This window comes from Aethalodelphis obliquidens, unplaced genomic scaffold (assembly GCF_003676395.1).
Source record: "Aethalodelphis obliquidens isolate GAN/ISIS:26980383/991018 unplaced genomic scaffold, ASM367639v1 scaffold141, whole genome shotgun sequence".
Classification (NCBI taxonomy): Eukaryota; Metazoa; Chordata; class Mammalia; order Artiodactyla; family Delphinidae; genus Aethalodelphis; species Aethalodelphis obliquidens.
The window spans coordinates 685,999-709,921 of record NW_020838085.1 but is presented as its reverse complement, the minus strand read 5'-3'; the positions used below and the strand labels follow the sequence as shown (position 1 = coordinate 709,921).

Below are 23,923 nucleotides of genomic sequence, written 5' to 3'. Positions count from 1 at the left end.
CAAATGTGCATTGAGATCCCAGGCTCTCCTGCCCAATTGTGCTTTCTCCTTCTTTTATCTTTCAAAACTTTACCTCTCAATAAAAGTTTTGCACTCCTGTGTCTCAGAGTCGCCCTCTCAGAAGACCCAACTAACACAGTGTGGCTCTGTAGCTTTACCCCTTCTCTGTCCATCTGTCTGTCTGTCTCTCTCTCTCTCCTCCGCCACCCCAAAGATTCACCCTCTCTCACAGACTCCCTGTGGTAAGTTCCCCGGGAATGATTTCCCCCTGCAAGTGGGAGGCTGCATTCTCAGACATGCTGTCAGGCAGGGAGGTTCTGGGGGACTCATTATGGCCATATGTTCCATTTCATTGTACAATTCAATCTTAGAGTGACAAAGCTGTTATTTTTCTCGCTTATCTGTTTGATTCTTGTGTCTTATGTCTCAACTGGTTTTTGGCTCAAGAGGGAAACAAAGAGCTTATTTATTTATTCCCTTGACTCCAGCATGAATAGAAAAAAAAATTCTTACTTGTAATTTGGAATACTTGCCATTAACACAACATTGTAAATCAACTGTACTTCAATTAAAAAATAATAATAATAGAAAAAAATGGCAGTGGGTAATTGTGGGCCACATTTGAAGTGCTGGTTTAGTTAATCCAAGTAACTAGTAGTTAATCTACTAAACAATTATTTGAGACCTATTATGTGTTCCAAACTGTTGAGAGGGGAGGGGGGGATAAAATACTGTGCAGCCCTCACAAAGTACACTCTCGTTGGAAATAAGCATATAGAAATAGTAATGCCTATTAGTTGAATTGACCAAGGAAAACTAGGTTGGGAGAAGGGGGTCAAACACCTTTCCCTAAAACTAGTTTTAGTCCAACAAGGAAAGGCAATCCAAATCTCTTCTTTACCTTGACAATATGCTATTGATCTTTCCCATTGAAAAAGGATGGAAAACCACCTCCATATATATACAGAAATGTCATCTGTAAGTCAGAAGTACAGTATTGAAATCAAGGGTAACATAAAAGGCCATAAACAAAGCGAAAAGACAACTCACAGATAAGGAGAAAATATTTGCAAATGAAACAAATGACATGGGATTCATCTCCAAAATTTACAAACAGCCCATGCAGCTCAATATCAAAAAAAACAAACAACCTAATTGAAAAATGGGCAGAAGACCTAAATAGACATTTCTTCAAAGAAACATACAGATGGCCAAAAAGCACATGAAAAGATGCTCAACATCTCTAATTATTAGAGAAATGCAAATCAAAACTACAAGGAGGTATCACCTCACACCAGTCAGAATGGCCATCATCAAAAAGTGTACAAACAATAAATGCTGGAGAGAGTATGGAGAAAAGGGAACCCTCCTACACTGTTGGTGGGAATGTAAATTGGTACAACCATTATGGAGAACAGTATGGAGGTTCCTTAAAAAACTAAATAGAGAACTACCATATGATCCAGCAATCCCACTCTGGGCATACATCCAGAGAAAACCATAATTTGAAAAGATACATGCATCCCAATGTTGACTGTAGCATTATTTACAATAGCCAAGACATGGAAGAAAGCTAAATGTCCACTGACAGAGGAATGGATAAAGAAGATGTGGTACATATGTACAATGGAATATTACTCAGCCATAAAAAAGAATGAAAGAATGCCATTTGCAGCAACATGGATGGACCTAGAGACTGTCATACTGAGTGAAGTAAGTCAGACAGAGAAAGACAAATATTATATGATACCGCTTATATGTGGAACCTAAAAAAAAAATGGTACAAATAACTTATTTACAAAAGAGAAATAGAGTCACAGATGTAGAAAACAAACCTATGGTTACCAGCAGGGAGGGATAAATTGAGAGATTGGGATTGACATATACACACTACTATATATAGAACAGATAACTAATAAGCGTCTACTGTATAGCACAGGGAACTCTATTCAATACTCTATAATGACCTATACAGGAAAATAATCTTTAAAAAAAAAGGATAGGGCTTCCCTGGTGGCGCAAGTGGTTGAGAGTCCGCCTGCCGATGCAGGGGACACGGGTTCGTGCCCCGGTCCGGGAAGACCCCACATGCCGCAGAGCGGCTGGGGCCGTGAGCCATGGCCGCTGAGCCTGCGCGTCCGGAGCCTGTGCTCCGCAACGGGAGAGGCCACAACAGTGAGGCCCGCGTACCACAAAAAAAAAAAAGGATATATGTGCAACTGATTCACTTTGCTGTACACCTGAAACTAACACAACATTGTGAATCAAATCAAATCAAGGAACATGTTCCATGGGAAAAACCCAAAAAAACCAACATACATTTCTCTTATAGTTCTGTAGGTCAGAAGTCTAACACAGGTCTCACTGGGCTAAAATTAAGGTGTAATCAGGACTTAATTCCTTCCGGAAGCTCCAGGGTAAAATCTGTTTCTTTGTCTTTTCCAGCTTCTAGAGGCTTCCAACATTCCTTGGCTTGTATCCGTCTTCCTCAGTCTTCAAAGTTAGCAATGCCCATCTCTATCACTATTCTTCCGTAGTTACATCTTCCTCTGACTATTGACTGGGAAAATCTCTCCTCTTTTACGAACCCATGTGAATAGATTTTGCCCACCCACGTAATTCATGACAATCTCCCCATTTCAAAGCTCTTAATTTAATCACACAGACTAATTCCCTTTTGGCATGTAAAGTAATATATTCACAAATTCCAGGGATTAGGGTGTAAATATCTTTGGGGGGACATTATTCTGCCTACCACATGCTACTTTTTTTTTCCTGTTTTAATTGAAATATAGTTGATATACAATATTACCTAAGTTGCAGGTGTACAATGTAGTGATTCCCAGTTTTTAAAGGTTATGCTCCATTTATAGTTGTTATAGAATATTGGTTATATTCCCTGTGTTTTACAATATATCCCTGTAGCTTATTTTATATATAATAGGTTGTGCCTCTTTTTTTTTTTTTTTTTTTTTGCGGTACGCGGGCCTCTCACTGTTGTGGCCTCTTCCTTTGCGGAGCACAGGCTCCGGACGCGCAGGCTCAGCGGCCATGGCTCATGGGCCCAGCCACTGTGCGGCATGTGGGATCTTCCCAGACCAGGGCACGAACCCGTGTCCCCCGCATCGGCAGGCAGACTCTCAACCACGTGCGCCACCAGGGAAGCCCAGGTTGTGCCTGTTAATCCCCTACCCCTATACTGCCCCTCCTCCCTGCTCTCTCCCCAGTGGTAACCACTAATTTGTTCTCTATATGCATGAGTCTGTTTCTTTTTTTGTTATGTTCACTAGTTTGCTCTATTTTTTAGATTCCACATATAAGTGATACCATACAGTATTTGTCTTTCTCTGTCTGACTTATTTCACTTAGCATAATGCCCTCCAAGTCCATCCATGTTGTTGCAAATGGCAAAATTTCATTCTTTTTATGGCTGAGTAGTATTCCATTGTATATACATATACATATATATGTATGTGTGTATATATATATACATATATACATTACATCTTCTTTATCCACTCATCTGTTGATGGGCACTTGGGTTGCTTCCACATCTTGGCTAATGTAAATAATGTTGCTATGAACATTGGGGTGCATGTATCTTTTCGAAGTAGTGTTTTTGTTTCTTTCCTATGTATACTCATAAGTGGAAGTGCGAGGTCATATGGTAGCTCCATTTTTAGTGTTTTGAGGAACCTCCATACTGTTTTCCATAGTGGTTGCACCAATTTACATTGCCACCAGCAGTGCACGAGGGTTCCCTTTTCTCCACACCCTCTCCAACATTTGTTACTTCTGTGCTTTTTGACGACAGCCATTCTGACAGATGTGAGGTGATAGCTCATTGTGGTTTTGATTTGCATTTCCCTGATGATTAGTGATGTTGAGCATCTTTTCATGTGCCTGTCTACCATCTCCACCGCAAGTTACTTTATAAAAGAAACAGACTGTACATGTTCTATAAAAAAAAAAAAGAAATAAAGCCAAATAACTTGCACCTAGGAGGTACTTTTTTCTTTGTGTGTATAATACAGTGCCATGTTGCTCCTTGAAGTTTACTGGTTTTCATGGTAACTGAGTCTTAGAAACTACATAAAGGTAAAGTTCCTCTTTGACAAATTTTTATTAAACCATTTGCTAAGGTGAATTAGAACATGAAAATTGACTTTACCAGGCACCAATCTGCAATGGCTAATAGCCACTGTATGCATAACTGAGAGTAACAAAATTCTGGCTGCTGTTAGTATAACAGGTATGAAACTTGCATTTTGGGGGAGCTGCCTTAGGCAATTTTGCTGCAGTAAAGCTGTCTAGCAAGCAACCTCAAAATCTCATTCACAGGTCTACAGAATGACTTTTGCTGGAGTCAGCTGGTACCTGCTAGGTTTGGCTATGTATGGGTTGAGTTTAGTTGGGCTGGATTCATGTCTGTTCTACATGTCCCATTATTCTGCAATGTGCCCAGGACATGTTCTTCAAATGGTGGATGCAAGATACATAAGAGGCCAAGCCCAACCATGCAGGGACATTTACATCTTTTGGTCAAATTTGGCAAACCTTATGTCTTCTCACATACTACTGTCCAAAAAAGTTGACTTGGGACACCCAAAATCAGGGAGCAAGGAAGTATTTACCACCACCAGTGAAGTCATGATTAGGACAGGGAGGGAAGAAAGAATTGTGAGTAAATAATACAACCTACCACAAGGAAAGAGAGTACAACAGAGTTCCTGGAGTGGCATGGAGAAGGTGAATGGTAAGAGCCCAAGCTCACTCTATCTTGGGTCTCCAAACAGGTGGCAGACCTAGACTGACTTATGGTTTGGATGACTGCAATGAGTGACAGCAACAATAAAGTACTCACACTGGGCAATTATGCAATAAACACAGATGACAATTCAGACTTTAAAAGCCAACGACAGCTTAAAAAAAAAAAAGCCAATGACAGCTTTTGCTCATGCCTCAAATCTAGTTTGAACAAATCAAGTGATTACAAAAAAAAAAAAAGCATTTGAAAATGTGGGGTGTTGTTAGGCTTCCATCTAGTGGCCACCAAGAGCCACTGTTCAAGACGGATGAATAAAGCATGTTACAGGAAAAACAAAAGCGAAAACAAACAGTACATCTACTATGACTATGGCCAAAAAGTCAAATTTAACCTATGTTAAGGACAAAATATTTATAGGCTAGGAATTTGTTTCTCAAGGATTTCTTTCTTCTATGGTATACCTAGAACAGAGCCTCACATACAGAAATTAACAAGTAACTATTGATGAATTCAATTTTACCAGGTTCCTTTTCCCTTAAGGAGTATTAAGCCCCTTTTTCTGAATGCTTTCTTCATCTTATTATACTGCTGGGTGGTAGAAAAGAAGCCATCATTAACATGAAAATTTGCTTCCTTCAGTATTGCCAAATCATGAAAGTAATATTATTTCATGACAAATGAGCTGCGTAGTCACTACTCTGAATTTCATCTCCATTGCACAGCCTGATCTTTGGCTGACACACTGTTCCTTTGATTAAAAAAATAACCTTACTGAGATATAATTACATATCATATGATTCCAAGAAAAAGTATAATTTTACTTCTTTCTTTCCTATTTGAATGCCTTTTATTTCTTTTTCTTGCCTAATATACCTGGCTAGAACCTCCACTACAATGTTGAATAGATGTGCTGAGAACAGACATTTTTGGCTTGTTCCAGACATTAGGGGAAATACTTAGTTTTTTACCTTTAAGTATGATGTTAATTGTGGGGGATTAGGAAGTTTCCTTTTCTTCTTAGTTGGTTTTGGTTTGTTTATAAAAGCGTGGTGGATTTTGTTAAATTCTTTTCCCCCATCTATTGAGATGTTGTTTTTGTCCTTTATACTATTAATATGATGCACTGCATTGACTGATTTTCATATGGTGAAACGGCCTTGCATTCCTAGGATAACGCCCACTTGATCATGGTATGTAATCATTTTTATATGTTGCTAAATTCAGTTTGCTAGTGTTCCGTTCAGAATTTTTGCAGCAATGTTTATTAATGTTATTTGTCTGTGATTTTCTTTTCTTGTGATGGCTTTGTCTGGTTCGGGTTCTGACACTATGCCACTTTAATTCTTCCACTTTCCTTAGGTTGTTCTGTTGCTAAATAAATATGATTTTTTCATCTTTCCCCAAATCACTTCACTTTCTGGATCTCTAGTTACTCACTGAAGGAAAGAGGAAGAGTAAAACTGAGAATAAAGGAAAGAGAGAGTGAAACTAAAGGAATGAAAGGTGAACATAATCTCAGCTCTGATGGGCATATATGATAATATCTAAGCAATCTTGACTTGTTAACTTAAATTCTGTGTCCTTATCACAGATCTTAAGACTGTCAACTTGAACTCTCCAGAACTCCCTGGACTGTGACTTTAGCCTATATACACTCAGACACACAAACACACTCTCTCTCTCTGACATGCACCAAACCACCATTATGACCACCACCATCACTACCACTCCTCTTTTAAATTTACATTCTATGTCGAATTTGGCCTGGGGAGAAACCATTACATCACCTCTAGAAAGCAGCAGCACATGTCTATTCTTCTTCATTTTTTATATGAATATGTAGATCCTCCCCAGTGAGAGGGCCAGGGCAGAGCCTAAGTAAAATTATGCTGTTAGCTCTCTTCTTACTCTGAACACTTTGACACAGGTAAAATAACATTAAAAGAAACATCAAGGAAAATCTAGAAAGGAGAAGTATCATTATTCAAGGGCAATCTTAGCATGAAGGTTGGATTTCCATTTTTTCCCCTAGGGGCAGGAAGTTAGAAAGATAACTGACAAGAAGGATATATGATTTTGAATTGGCTCTTTTTGTCCAGTCACTTGCTTCCAGGCATACAGGTACATGTCATTCAAAGGACCAAGCCTTGGGTAGTCACCTCAATTTACCTTGGCCCAAAGCCTAAAAGGAACCCTCAGTCTGTCCTAGGTCTTTGATTCAGTATCTTTTGTCACCATACGGTAGAAAGAGTTCTCACTGAGACTTCTATTTGAAATGACCAGCTCAACCACAGACCCTAAATATGGCCCACTGGCCTCTCCCTGGGGCCAATCCCCAATAACAGTAGACATGCTTCGCCGTTGCTTTATTCAGAGTCCTCAACATCTTAGCTTTGTCCCAGGTTATAAAACACTTCCTGGCTTGCAACAAACTCTTCCTTCCCTCTGTTTGATTTAGATTTATTTTGTTCCTCATTCTTTCAGTTTCTTAAGGTTGGAAGTTAGATAATTTATTTGAGACTACTTTTTTTTTAAAAATATAGGCATTTAGGGCTATACGTTTCCATCTAAGCACTGATTTAGCTCCATCTCACAAATGTTGATATGTTGTATTTTGCTTACATTCCATTCAAAATAATTTTAATGCCCCTTAATCTCTTCTTTGACCTTTGGATTGTTTAGAAGTGTACTTTACTATTAGTTTTCAAATATTTGGGGATTTATCAGACATCTTTCTGTTAATGATTTCTAGTTTAATTCCATCGTGGTCAGAGAACATATCTCACATGATTTGAATCTGTTAAAATTTATTGAGACCTGTTGTGTGGCCCAGAATACAGTCTGTCTTGGTAAATGCTCCACATGTACTCAAAAATAATATGCTTCTGAAGAATATGTTTCTAAAGATTCCTCTCTTATGTGTCTATGATTTTCTTAACATGAGTATTATTTCTTCTTTTTCTTCCTCTTTCTTCTCCTGATTATAACAAGTAATACGCCATTGATTGACTAGAGAGAGAAAACTATGTGGGTTTTAAGCCATACAGATGCATTAACTTTTCAAAAAATAAGTATTTGTATTTTCAAAAAGTAAAAAGTGATAACTTACTCATAGTGGTGGACTAGACACAAAAACTACTATCTACACGTACACAAATGACAAAGGATATAGTTAGCAAACCAGAGATTGTGAGGAATGCTTGGAAGATAAAAACAGGAGATGCTTTCACAATGATAAAACCAGAGAATTTTAAATACCTGCAGTAGGCTACTGGGAGATCAAGATGGCAGAGTAGGAGGCGGCTGAGCTCACCTCCCCCCATGAACAGATGAAAAATACATCTACACGTGGAGTAATTCTCACTCAAAACAAACTGGAGACTGGCAGAAAGGCTCTTCTACAATGAAGGCTGGAAGAAAGATACACACAGTCAGGAAGGAAGGGAAGAGAAGCAATAGGATTGGGACCTGTGCCCTTAGTAGGGAACACAGAAGGGGGAGGATTACACGTGCTTGGAGGTTCTTCCTGGGGAGTGAGTGGTTCAAACCACATATTGGGCACCCCAGACCTAGGGTATGACACCAGGAAGATGAGTCCCCTTGGCTGGTTTGAAGACCAATAGTACTGGCAAGGGTGCTGTGAGAAACTTAGATTTCACTCATGTACACGTTTACTTGCTGTCAAAACAAGGTGGAGGAAGCAGATTGAGACTGACTGGGACCCTGGCCAGTTCCCTGCGACCACCCCAGTGCATGCCCCAGTCCACACAAAGTGCCTGCTCTGGCCCATCTTGCTCCATGGTGCAGCACCCCACTAGGGCAAAGGCTGCCATTGCTGAAGAGAGTGCATAGTTGGGGGGTATGGAGCTGGCTCAGAACCAGCACTACATCTCAGTGGGGAAAGGGCAGCCACTGCTGGCATACAGGAGGCAGCAGATCAGGAACATCTGGAACTCAGACTGGTGTGCTGGGACCACCCTAGCAGAAGCCCAGCCCACACCAGGAACCCACTCTGGCCCCTCTTGATCCAGCACTGCTCCCTTCCAGGGCAAAACTGCCGATGCTGGGAGAAAGGATAGCATACACTTAGAGGGAACATAACTAGCTCAGAGCCGACTTTCTAGTCTTCTGCTCCAGCACCTTGGGACACAACCCCACCCCTAATAGGGTGGTGTTGGCCACTGAGCACGGCAGAAGCCCCACCTCATATCTGGCTCTGACTCGAGCTCCTCCATCTCCAGCCCCATTGCCCACCAAGGTGATAGTTGCCAGGAAACCCTGGGGGAAGATGTGACTTGTGCTCATTTCAGATTCAGCTATGCCACCAAAGCTACTGGGCACACACAAACTGCACAGGGATGCTCCCACACAACAACACTCCTTAAAGAATGGGATAGGTAACTGTTTCACTTAATTTCATAGAGACAAAATTAAACAAAATGAGAAGACAAAGGAATTTGTTTCACACAAAAGAACAAGGAAAAAAACTCTGAAAAAAATATTGAAACAGAAAAATAATTTACCATATAAAGAGTTCAAAGAATTAGTAATGAAAATGCTAACTGAAGTACAGAAAAGAATATATGAAAAAAAAAAAGAATATATGAACACAGTGAGAATTTTAACAAGGAACTAGAAAATATGAAAAGAACCAGTCAGAGCCAAAGCATACAATAAATGAAATGAAAAAAAACAAAAACAAAAAAAAACAAAACTAGAAGGGATTAGCAGCAGACAAGGTGATATAGAAGAATGCATAAGTAATCTGAAAGATGAAATAATGGAAACCACTTAATCAGAACAAAAAAAAATCAGGTTTAAAAAATGAGAACAATTGAAGGGACCTCTAGGACTACATCAAGTGTACTAACATTCTCATTATAGAGGTCCCAAAAGGAGAAGAGTAAAAAAAAGGGGGGGGGGGTCAAAAATGAATTTGATAGAATTATGGATGAAAACTTCCCAGAACTGAAGAAGGAAACAGTTATCTAGGCATAGGAAGCACAGAGGGTCCCAAACAAGATGAAAGCAAAAAGACCTATACCAGGACACATCATAATTAAAATGGCAAAAGTTACACAGAAAGAATTCTAAAGTCAGCAAGAGAAAAACAGAGTCATATACAAAGGAACACCTATAATGCTATCAGCTGATTTTCTGCAGAAACTTTGCAATCCAGACGGGAGAGACATGATATATTTAAAGTGATGAAAGGGAAAAACCTACAACGTAACATACTCTACCCAGCAAGATTATCATTCAGAATTGAAAGAGAGATAAAGAACTTCCCAGAGAAGCAAAAACTAAAAGAATTAATCAATACTAAACCTACCCTAAAAGAAACGTTAAAGAGTCTCCACTAGGTAGATAATCAAAGGCTACAACAAGAAGTAAGAATCTATAGAAAAGGAAAAAATCCCACTAGTAAAGGCAAATATATAGTAAAGGCTGCGGATCAACCACTTAAATATGCTAGTACAAATGTTAAAAGACAAAAAATTGAAAAATCAAATATAAATACAATAACAATTAAGGTATAAATACGAAGATGTAAAATATGACATCAAAAACACAAAATGTAGGGGAGGGGAGTTAACATACTGTCGATCTTTTAGAATGTGTTTGACTTTAAATAACTACGAGTTTAAAACAAGTAGATATAGTTACAGGTCAACATATCTGAACCCCAGGGTGACCACAAATCAAAAACCTACGACATATACACAAAAACTAGAGCGAAAGGTACACAAGCATGTCACTAAAGAAAACCATCCAACCACAAGGGAATAAACTAAAAGAAGAAAAGAACTGAGGATAACTATAAAAACAACCAGAAAACAAATAACAAAAGGGCAATAAGTACATACCTATCAAAAATCACTTTAAATATCAATGGACTTAAGGTTCCAATCAAAAGAAAAAGGGTGGATGACTGTATTAAAAAAAAAAAAAAACAAGACCATCTATATGCTGCCTACAAGAGACTCATTTCAGAGCTAAAGACAAACACAGGCTTAAAGTGAAGGGATGGAGAAAGATTTTTCATGCAAATGGAAATGACAAGAAAGTGGAGGTAGCAATACTCACATCAGACAAAAGAGACTTTAAAACAAAGTCTATAACAAAAGACAAAGAAGGGCACTATATAATGATAAAACGTCAATACTAGAAGAGGATATAACATTTGTTAATATATATGCACCTATTATAGGAGCGCCTAAATATATAAAGCAAGTATTATCAGACATAAAGGGAGAAATTGACAATAATACGATAATAGTAGGGAACATTAACACCCCACTTATATCAACGGACAGATCATCCAGACAGAAAATCAATACGGAAACAGTAGTCTTAAATGACATATTAGAAGAGTTGGGCTTAGATATCTATAAGACATTCTACTCAAAAGCCACAGAATATACATTCTTTTCAAGTATACACGGAACATTCTCCAGGATAGATCACATGCTAGGCCATAAAAAAAGCCTCAACAAATTTAAGGGAACAGAAATTATATCAAGCATTTTTCAGACCACAGTAGTATAAAACTAGAAATCAATTACAGGAAGAAAAATGGGAAAATACTAAAACAATGGGTTAATGAAGAAATCAAAGAGGACATCAGAAAATACCTCAAGACAAATGACAATGGAAACACAACTTTCCAAAATCTATGGGATGAGGGGACTTCTTTGGCAGTCCAGTGGTTAAGACTCCATGCTTCCAATGCAGGGCGTGTGGGTTAGATCCCTGGTTGGGGAACTAAGATCTCACATGCTGCGCAGTGCATGCCCCCCCAAAATAACAACAACAAAAATCTATGGGATGCAACGAAAACAGTTCTACAAGAGAAGTTTATAGTGATAGAGGCGTACCTCAAGAAACAAGAAAAATCTCAAAGAAACAACCTAACCTACCATCTATAGGAATTATAAAAATAAGAACAAAGCCCACAGTCCGTAGAAGGAAGGAAATAATAAATATCAGAGAGGAAATAGAGACTCAATACACAGTAGACAAGATCAATAAAACCTAGAGCTGTTTTTTTTAAAGATAAACAAAACTGATAAGTCTTTAGCCGTGTTCCTCAAGAAAAAAAAAGAGAGGACCCAAGTAAACAAAACAAGAAATGAAAGAGGAGAAATTATGACCGATACCACAAAGATACAAAAATCATAATACTATGAACAGTTATGTGCCAACAAATTGGGCAACCTAGAATAAATGGATAAACTTGTATAAATACACAATTTTCCAAGACTGAATCAGAAAGAAATAAACAATGTGAACAGACTGGTCACTAGTAGTAAACTTGAATTAGTAATGAGTGAACTATCAGAAAGGGAAAGCAAGAAAACAATCCCATTTAAAGTCACATCAAAAAATACACAGGAATAAACTTACCCAAGGAGGTGACAGACTTACACTCTGAAAACTATAAAAACACTGCTGAAGGAAACTGAAGATGATACAGAGAAATGGAAAAATATCCCATGTTCATGGATGGGAAGAATTAATAGTTAAAATGTCCATATCATCCAAAGCGATCTACAGATTTAATGCAATCCCTATCAAAATACCCATGACATTTTTCACAAAACTAGAACAAATAATCCTAAAATTCATATGGAACAACAAAGACACTGAATAGCGAAAGCAATCTTGAGAAAAAAAGAACAAAGCTGGAGCTGTCATGCTCCCTGACTTCAGACTATACTACAAAGCTACAGTATCAAAGCAGTAGCTAAAATAGGCACAAAAACAGACACATAGATCAATGGAACAGAATAGAGAGCCCAGAAATAAAGCTATGCACATTATGGTCAACTAATCTAGAACAAAGGCGGCAAGAATATACAGTGGAAAAAAGACAGTCTCTTCAATAAGTGGTACTGGGAAAACTAGACAGCTATGTGTAAAAGGATGAGATTAGAACATTTCCTCACTCCACATACAAAAACAAACTCAAAATGGATTAAAGACCTAAATGCAGGACCAGAAACCACAGAACTCATAGAAGAGAAAACATTACCTGACATAAATGGTAGCAGTATTTTGGACCTGTCTGCTAAGGCAAAGGAAACAAAAGAAAAAATAAACAAATGGGACCTAACTAAACTTAAAACTTTTGCACAGCAAAGGAAGCCATCAACAAAACAAAAAGACAACCAAATGAATGGGAGAAAATATTTTCAAATGATATGAGTGATAAGGGGTTAATATGCAAAATATGTAAACAGCTCATAAAAGTCAATATCCAAAAAAAAACAAAGAAAAACACCCAAACAACCCAATTGAAAAGTGGGCAGAAGAAGTGAGTAGACATTTTCCCAGAGAGGACATACAGATGGCCACCAGGCACATGAAAAGATGCTCAACATAGCTAATCATTAGAGAAATGAAAATCAAAAACCCTTGAGAAATCACCTCATACCTGTCAGAATGGCAACCATCAAGAAGACCACAAATAGGAAGTGTTGGCAAGGATGTGAAGAAAAGGAAACCCTATACACTGTTGGTGGGAATGTAAATTGGTGCAGCCACCATGGAGAATAGTATGGAGGTTTCTCAAAAAACTAAAAATAGACCTAGCATATGACCCAGCAATTCTACTCCTGGGCATATATCTGAAGAAAACAAAAACACTAATTTGAAAAGATACATGTACCCCAATGTTTACAGCAGTATTATTTACAATAGCCAAGACATGGAAGCAACCTAAGTGTCCATCAACAGATGAATGGATAAAGATGTGTGTACGTAATACTACAATGTAATACCACTCTGCTATAAAAACATGAAATTTGCCATTTGCAACAACATGGATGGACCTGAAGCGTATTCTGCTTCATGAAATAAGTCAGACAGAGAAAGACAAATAATGTATGTTATCACTTATATTTCGAACCTAAAAGATAAAACAAATGATTGAATGTAACAAACAGAAACAGACTCACAGATATAAAGAACAAACTAGTGGTTAATAGGCTCCACTAGTAGGAAAGGGGAGATGGAAAGGAAGAGGGAAGAAGGAGAAAGAAAAGAGCAGGGGCAGAGAGGGGAAAGACGGCGGAAGAGTAAGATGCGAACATCACATGCCTCCCCACAGATACATCAGAAATACATCTACACGTGGAATAACTCCTACAGAACACCTACTGAACGCTGGAAGAAGACCTCAAACCTCCCCAAAGGCAAGAAACTCCTTACGTACGTACCGGGGTAGGGCAAAAGGAAAAAGAATAAACAGAGACAAAAGAATAGGGATGGGACCTGCACCAGTGGGAGGGAGCTGTGAAGGAGGAAAGGTTTCCACACACTAGGAAGCCCCTTCGTGGGCGGAGACAGGGGTGGCGGAGGGGGGAAGCTTCGGAGCCGCGGAGGAGAGCGCAGCAACAGGGGTGCAGAGGGCAAAGTGGAGAGATTCCCGCACAGAGGATCGGTGCCGACCAGCACTCACCAGCCCGAGACGCTTGTCTGCTCACCCGCCGGGGTGGGCGGGGGCTGGGAGCTGAGGCTTGGGCTTCGGTAGGATCGCAGGGAGAAGACTGGGGTTGGCAGTGTGAACACAACCTGAAGGGGGCTAGTGCCCCACAGGGGGGGCTAAAACAATGGGCTAGCCGGGAGGGAGTCTGGGAAAAAGTCTGGAGCTGCCAAAGAGGCAAGAGACTTTTTCTTGCCTCGTTGTTTCCTGGTGCGCGAGGAGAGGGGATTAAGAGCGCTGCTTTAAGGAGCTCCAGAGACAGGCGTGAGTCGCGGCTAACAGAGCGGAGCCCAGAGACGTGCATGAGACGCTAAGGCTGCTGCTGCTGCTGCCACCAAGAAACCTGCGTGCGAGCACAGGTCACTATCCACACATCCCCTCCCGGGAGCCTTTGCAGCCCGCCACTGCCAGGATCCCGTCATCCAGAGACAACTTCCCCAAGAGAAGGCACAGCGCGCCTCAGGCTGGTGCAACCTTCTGCTGGTCTCTGCCGCCGCAGGCTCGCCCCGTATCCGTGCCCCTCCCTCCCCCCGGCCTGAGTGAGCCAAAGCCCCCGAATCAGCGGCTCCTTTAACCCCGTCCTGCCTGAGCAAAGAACAGACGCCCTCCGGCGACCTACACGCAGAGGTGGGGCCAAATCCAAAGCTGAGCCCCGGGAGCTGTGCGAACAAAGAAGAGAAAGGGAAATCTCTCCCAGCAACTTCAGGAGCAGCGGATTAAACCTCCACAATCAACTTGATGTACCCTGCATCTGTGGAATACCTGAATAGACAACGAATCATCCCAAATGGAGGAGGTGGAGTTTGAGAGCAAGATTTATTATTTTTTCCACTTTTCCTCTTTTTGTGAGTGTGTATGTGTATGGTTCTGTGTCAGATTTTGTCTGTATAGCTTTGCTTTCACCATTTGTCACAGGGTTCTGTCCATCCGTTTTTTGTTTTTGTTTTTACTTTTCAAAAAAAAATTTTTCTTAAGAATTATTTTTATTTTAATAACATTATTTTAGTTTATCTTACTTTATTTTCTTTTATTCTCTTTCTTTCTTTCTTTCTTTCTACTTCTTCTCCCTTTTATTCTGAGCCGTGTGGATGAAAGACTCTTGGCGCTCCAGGTAGAAGTCAGTGCTGTGTCTCTGAGGTGGGAGAGCCAACTTCAGAACACTGGTACACAAGAGACCTCCCAGCTCCACGCAATATCAAACGGCGAAAATCTCCCAGAGATCTCCATCTCAACACAAACACCTAACTTCACTCAACGACCAGCAAGCTACAGTGCTGGACACCCTATGCCAAACAACTAGCAAGACAGGAACACAACCCCACCTATTAGCAGAGAGGCCGCCAAAAATCACAATAAGGCCACAGACACTGCAAAACACAACACCAGACGTGGACCTGTCCACCAGAAAGACAAGATCCAGCCTCATCCACCAGAACACAGGCACTAATCCCCTCCACCAGGAAGCCTACACAACCCACTGAATCAACTTTAGCCACTGGGGACAGACACCAAAAACAACGGGAACTATGAAACTGCAGCCTGCAAAAAGGAGACCCTGAACACAGTAAGGTAAGCAAAATGAGAAGACAGAAAAACACACAGCAGATGAAGGAGCAAGATAAAAACCCACCAGACCTAACAAATGAAGAGGAAATAGGCAGTCTACCTGAAAAAGAATTCAGAATAATGATAGTAAAGATGATCCAAAATCTTGGAAACAGAATAGAGAAATTGCAAGAAATATTTAACAAGGACCTAAACGAACTAAACAGGAAACAAGCAATGATGAAAAACACAATAAATGAAATTAAAAATACTCTAGAAGGGATCAATAGCAGAATAACTGAGGCAGAAGAACGGATAACTGACCTGGAAGATAAAACAGTGGAAATAACTACTGCAGAGCAGAATAAAGAAAAAAGAATGAAAAGAACTGAGGACAATCTCAGAGACCTCTGGGACAACATTAAATGCACCAACATTCGAATTATAGGGGTCCCAGAAGAAGAAGAGAAAAAGAGAGGGACTGAGAAAATATTTGAAGAGATTATAGTTGAAAACTTCCCTAATATGGGAAAGGAAATAGTTAATCAAGTCCAGGAAGCACAGGGAGTCCCATACAGGATAAATCCAAGGAGAAACATGCCAAGACACATATTAATCAAACTGTCAAAAATGAAATACAAAGAAAACATATTAAAAGCAGCAAGGGAAAAACAACAAGTAACACAAAACGGAATCCCCATAAGGTTAACAGCTGATCTTTCAGCAGAAACTCTGCAAGCCAGAAGGGAGTGGCAGGACATATTTAAAGTGATGAAGGAGAAAAACTTACAACGAAGATTACTCTACCCAGCAAGGATCTCATTCAGATTTGATGGAGAAATTAAAACTGTTACAGACAAGCAAAAGCTGAGAGAGCTCAGCACCACCAAACCAGCTTTACAACAAATGCTAAAGGAACTTCTCTAGGCAAGAAACACAGGAGAAGGAAAAGACCTACAAAAACAAACCCAAAACAATTAAGAAAATGGGAATAGGAACATACATATCAAGAATTACCTTAAATGTAAATGGATTAAATGCTCCCACCAAAAGACACACACTGGCTGAATGGATACAAAAACAAGACCCATATATATGTTGTCTACAAGAGACCCACGTCAGAACTAGGGACACATATAGACTGAAAGTGAGGGGATGGAAAAAGATATTCCATGCAAATGGAAACCAAAAGAACACTGGAGTAGCAATTCTCATATCAGACAAAATAGATATTAAAATAAAGACTATTAGAAGAGACAAAGAAGGACACTACATAATGATTAAGGGATCAATCCAAGAAGAAGATATAACAATTGTAAATACTTATGCACCTGACATAGGAGCACCCCAATAAATAAGGCAAATACTAACAGCCATAAAAGGGGAAATCGACAGTAATACGTTCATAGTAGGGGACTTTAACACCCCACTATCACCAATGGACAGATCATCCAAAATGAAAATAAATAAGGAAATACAAGCTTTAAACGATACATTAAACAAGATGGACTTAATTGATATTAATAGGACATTCCATCCAAAAACAACAGAATACATATTTTTCTCAAGTGCACATGTAACTTTCTCCAGGATAGATCATATCTTGGGTCACAAATCAAGCCTTGGTAAATTTAAGAAAATTGAAATTGTATTAAGTATCTTTTCCGAACAGAATGCTATGAGACTAGATATCAATTACAGGAAAAGATCTGTAAAACATACAAAAACACATGAAGGCTAAACAATACACTACTTAATAACGAAGTCATCACTGAAGAAATCAAAGAGGAAATCAAAAAATACCTAGAAACAAATGACAATGGAGACACGATGACCCAAAACCTATGGGATGCAGCAAAAGCAGTTCTAAGAGGGAAGTTTATAGCAATACAATCCTACCTTAAGAAACAGGAAACATCTCAAATAAACAACCTAAACTTGTACGTAAAGCAATTAGAGAAAGAAGAAGAAAAAAACCCAAAGTTAGCAGAAGGAAAGAAATCATAAAGATCAGATCAGAAATCAATGAAAAAGAAATTAAGGGAACGATAGCAAAGATCAATAAAAGTAAAAGCTGGTTCTTGGAGAAAATGAACAAAATTGATAAACCATTAGCCAGACTCATCAAGAAAATAAGAAGACTCAAATCAATAGAATTAGAAATGAAAAAGGAGAAGTAACGATTGACACTGCAGAAGTACAAAAGATCATGAGAGATTACTACAAGCAACTCTATGCCAATAAAATGGACAACCTGGAAGAAATGGACAAATTCTTAGAAATGCACAACTCGCCAAGACTGAATCAGGAAGAAATAGAAAATATAGACAAACCAATCACAATCACAAGCACTGACATTGAAACTGTGATTAAAAATCTTCCAACAAACAAAAGCCCAGGACCAGATGGCTTCAAAGGTGAATTCTATCAAACATTTAGAGAAGAGCTAACACCTGTCCTTCTCAAACTCTTCCAAATACAGCAGAGGAAGGAACACTCCCAAACACATTCTACGAGGCCACCGTCATCCTGACACCAAAACCAGACAAGGAAGTCACAAAGAAAGAAAACTACAGGCCAATAGCACTGATGAACATAGATGCAAAAATCCTCAACAAAATACTAGCAAACAGAATCCAGCAGCACACTATAAGGATCATACACCATGATCAAGTGGGGTTTATTCCAGGAATGCAAGGATTCTTCAATATACGCAAATCCATCAACGTGATACACCATATTAACAAATTGAAGGAGAACAACCATATGATCATCTCAATAGATGCAGAGAAAGCTTTCGACAAAATTCAACACCCATTTATGATAAAAACCCTGCAGAAAGTAGGCATAGAGGGAACTTTCCTCAACATAATAAAGGCCATATATGACAAACCCACAGCCAACATCATCCTCAATGGTGAAAAACTGAAAGCATCTCCACTAAGATCAGGAATAAGACAAGGTTGCCCACTCTCACCCCTATTATTCAACATAGTTTTGGAAGTTTAAGCCACAGCAATCAGAGAAGAAAAGGAAATAAAAGGAATCCAAATGGGGAAAGAAGAAGCAAAGCTGTCAGTGTTTGCAGATGACATGATACTATACATAGAGAATCCTAAAGATGCTACCAGAAGACTACTCGAGCTAATCAATTAATTTGGTAAACTAGCAGGATACAAAATTAATGCACAGAAATCTCCGGCATTCCTATACACTAATGATGAAGAATCTGAAAGTGAAATCAAGAAAACACCCCCATTTATCATTGCAACAAAAAGAATAAAATATCTAGGAAAAAACCTACCTAAGGAGACAAAAGACCTGTATGCAGAAAATTATAAGACACTGATGACAGAAATTAAAGATGATACAAATAGATGGAGAGATAAACCATGTTTTTGGATTGGAAGAATCAACATTGTGAAAATGACTCTACTACCCAAAGCAATCTACAGATTCAATGCAATCCCTATCAAACTACCAATGGCATTTTTCACAGAACTAGAACAAAAAGTTTCACAATTTGTATGGAAACACAAAAGACCCCGAATAGCCAAAGCAATCTTGAGAACGAAAAACGCAGCTGGAGGAATCAGGCTCCCTGACTTCAGACTATACTACAAAGCTACGGTAATCAAGGCAGTATGGTACTGGCACAAAAACAGAAAGATCAATGGAACAGGATAGAAAGCCCAGAGATAAACCCACGCACATATGGTCACCTTATCTTTGATAAAGGAGGCAGGAATGTACAGTGGAGAAAGGACAGCCTCTTCAATAAGTGGTGCTGGGAAAACTGGACAGGTACATGTAAAAGTATGAGATTAGAACACTCCCTGACACCATACACAAAAATAAGTTCAAAATAGATTAAAGACCTAAATGTAAGGCCAGAAACTATCAAACTCTTAGAGGAAAACAGAGGCAGAACACTCTATGACATACAACACAGCAAGATCCTTTTTGACCCACCTCCTAGAGAAATGGAAATAAAAACAAAAATAAAGAAATGGGACCTAATGAAACTTCAAAGCTTTTGCACAGCAAAGGAAACCATAAACAAGACCAAAAGACAACCCTCAGTATGGGAGAAAATATTTACAAATGAAGCAACTGACAAAGGATTAATCTCCAAAATTTACAAGCAGCTCATGCAGCTCAATAACAAAAAAACAAACAACCCAATCCAAAAATGGCTCGAAGACCTAAATAGACATTTCTCCAAAGAAGATATACAGACTGCCAACAAACACATAAAAGAATGCTCGACATCATTAGTCATTAGAGAAATGCAAACCAAAAGTAGAATGACATATCATCTCACACCAGTCAGAATGGCCATCATCAAAAAATCTAGAAACAATAAATGCTGGAGAGGGTGTGGAGAAAAGGGAACCCTCTTGCACTGCTGGTGGGAATGTGAATTGGTACAGCCACTATGGAGAACAGTATGGAGCTTCCTTAAAAAACTACAAATAGGATTACCATATGACCCAGCAATCCCACTACTGGGCATATACCCTGAGAAAACCATAATTCAAAAAGAGTCATGTACCAAAATGTTCATTGCAGCTCTATTTACAATAGCCAGGAGATGGAAGCAACCTAAGTGTCCATCGACAGATGAATGGATAAAGAAGATGTGGCACATATATGCAATGGAATATTACTCAGCCATAAAAAGAAACAAAATTGAATTATTTGCAGTGAGGTGGATGGACCTAGAGTCTGTCATACAGAGTGAAGTAAGTCAGAAAGAGAAAGACATATACCGTATGCTAACACATATATATGGAATCTAAGAAAAAAAAATGTCATGAAGAACCTAGGGGTAAGATGGGAATAAAGACACAGACCTACTAGAGAATGGACTTGAGGATATGGGGAGGGGGAAGGGTAAGCTGTGACAAAGTGAGAGAGTGGCATGGACATATATACACTACCAAACGTAAAATAGATAGCTAGTAGGAAGCAGCCTCATAGCACAGGGAGATCAGCTCGGTGCTTTGTGACCACCTAGAGGGGTGGGATAGGGAGGGTGGGAGGGAGGGAGACACAAGAGGGAAGAGATATGGGCACATATGTATATGTATAACTGATTCACTTTGTTATAAATCAGAAACTAACACACCATTGTAAAGCAATCATACTCCAATAAAGATGTAAAAAAAAAAAAGAGTAGGGGCAAGATAGGGGTAGGGGATTAAGAGGTACAAACTACTATGTATAAAATAAATAAGCTACAAGGATATATTGTATAGCACAGGGAAGAGAGCCAATATTTTATAACAACTTTGAATGGAGTATAATCTATAAAAATATTAAATCACTATGTTGTACACCAGAAACTGATATAGTACTGTAAATCAACTATACTTCAAGTTTTAAAAATAAAGGAAAATAAAACAATATACCTGTAGTAGAAAGCCGAGCACATTCAAAGAAAGTTCAAGAACAGAGTCAATGAAATCAAAGCAGTGCAGAAGGTACTGAGTGGACTGTTAGATTAAAGAACTACTCTCAGAACAACAGTTCTGTTTGCCGCTACCATGCTCTGACCCTACGCCAATCTTTCTTACGTTGGACAAAGTTAAAGTGGCATCTGATCTGTGTTAATCTCCCAAAACTATACTCCAAAGACAGTGAATTACTTGTCCAGGAAGTGAACCCAAATTAGAGCAGATTTGAGACAACTGCAGACCCGCACAACAGAAGGGAAACAAAACAGAAGGACACATCTATCTGAAGAGAGATCCACTTAAGTCTTCCGATGTCAGAGAAATGCCATGCTTTGGGCATTTGGAAGGGTCCCTATACTACCTGAGAGTTTTATGCCACGTACTCGCAAAGGAGAAGACTGCTCCCTAATTGACATGCTCCACTCTCCCATACAGAGGAGATGCCTATTAATGAAATGGACATCCCAACTGTAGATCAGATCCATGCTAGTTACCTAGGCTAATCACATGAGTCCTTTACTCCCAAATATGAATGGACAAATGTTTGCCAGATATTTGAGGAAAGTGAAAGAGAGGATCACGATGAACAAACAGAACTATTTCTGGAGAAAAAATAAATATAATACAGGAAACGGAAAAGAATTTACCAAAAAAATCCAAATTCATATTCTCAGAATTTTAAGGAAGACAGTCGGTTTATAAAATGAGAACAGGGTGCTGTAAAAGGGAGCAATTAGAGAACAAGAGAAAGTCCTTGGAAAATAGAAATATTACTGCAAAATTTAAAGATTAATAGATGCCAGGTGCTCAGCGCAGTCAGCCTGCCTCACCCAGGCCTGGATGGAACCTGGGACACAGCTTTCGCGCCCCGCCCTCCATGCACATCCACCCTCCCAATCCCCCGCCCCCTGACCCCACCCCCCGTAACGGAACCGGAAACTCCTTTCCCCCCTCCCAAACCCGGGTAATGGACGCGCCTTCCAGTCCATCGCAGAGCGGCCGCCGTCTTCGACCACATGGGAGCGCTCTGAGGCACCTACCGCGGGCCCAGCGGCTTCGCCTTCACCTTGGCCTTCAGGCCCGCCACGCTGCCCGCGCCGCCCTCGCAGCTGCGCCAGAGCTACCACCCCGACTGCGAGGCCGCCATCAACAGCCATTTCACCCTGGAGCTCCACGCCTCCTTCGTGTGCCTGGCCGCGGCCGTTTACCTCTACCGCGACGACGTGGCCTTGAAGCACTTCACCCGGTTTCTCCTGCGCCGCTCGCACGAGCACAGCGGGCGGGCCCAGGGCCTGATGCGCCCGCAGAACCAGCGCGGGGGCCGCCTCAACTTCCAACACATCAGGAAGCCAGTCAGGGACAAGTGGAAGAGCGGCCTCAAGGCCATGAAGTGCGCCTTGTTTCTGGAGAAGCTCGTGAACGCCTGCTCCACCTGTACCAGCTGGTCACCGACAAGAGCAACCCCCACCTGCACCACTTCCTGGAAACTCACTACCTCCCCCAGCAGGTGGCGTTCATCCGAGAGCTGGAGGGTCGTGTCACCACCCTGAGCATGATGGGGGCCCCGGACGTCGACCTGGCAGGGTACCTCTTTGACAAGCTTACCCTGGGCGACAGCGACAAGAACTGAGCCTGGACTGGACTTCCCCAGAGCCATGGGGTGACCAGAGCCCTGGTCACCGTGCCTGCCATGCAGACGGCAATAGTGCCCTTGCAGAAGAAGTTCACTTAAGTTTTTTTCTTCCAGTTTTTCCGTTTCTTCCAATAAAGTTATTGGTTCATAAATAAATAAAGGTCTCTGGTTGATTCATGTGGGCAAATCTCTCACCTCTTAAATTTTAAAGCAGGCATCCAGGAGTCTCTGAACACATCCCGGCTTGGTCCACATGCAGCTCAGGATCACCACAGAGGGAGGGAGATGGTCTTCCTTGGGACCCTGGAAAACACAAAATCGATCTTCCCCTTATAAACAAAATCAGTGTAGAGGGGTGGGGTGGGGTGGGTCTTCTAAGCCCCAGTCTATGTGGGTACCTGTGCATGGTAAAATTATATATCAATATATAAAAAACCTTAGTATGGAATACAAAATACTGGTTGCCTCTTAGGAAGAAGTGAAGAATGGGATTGGACAGGAAATAAAATAAAGGGTGTCTTCAACTTTTCCTGAAAACTTTTAGTTCATTAAATTATGTGAATGTGAACATTTATCACTTCTGGGTAGCAGCCTGGGGTCCTGAACAGGTATGGCAGGGTCCCTCTATGACAATGTCACCCAGGACAACAGTGATAATGGTAACTGAGCCAGAGGCTGACTTTCCCATAGGCATGGGAGTGACTTCCTAGGTCACATGCTAGTCATGCAAATTGCCCTTAAAAAACATCCATATGTATATATACATACATATATATATATATTTTCCCCCCTTCCATTGTATCCTTTCTTCCATTAAACTAACACAGTACCAAAAAAAGCTCAAATTACCTCATGAGGAGGGCTGAAAAATATGTGCTCACTGTGAAGGTCAAATTTTTGATACTGAATATAAAATAGAATAAAACTCCCTGAATGTTAAGCCAGTGATTCTGACTGCTTTGAGGAATGTAGGGGAGTGAGGGTGAGTTGAGGCTGGGAGACAAGTTAGGAGGCATTGTAGCAGGTCCAGA

At 40.2% G+C, this 23,923-nt stretch overlaps 1 pseudogene; it reads left to right on the top strand.

The window, feature by feature from the left end:
• Nucleotides 1-22,889, top strand: part of LOC113616458 (ferritin heavy chain pseudogene) — a 37,380-nt pseudogene extending 14,491 nt beyond the window's left edge.
• Nucleotides 22,890-23,923: the final 1,034 nt, after the last annotated feature.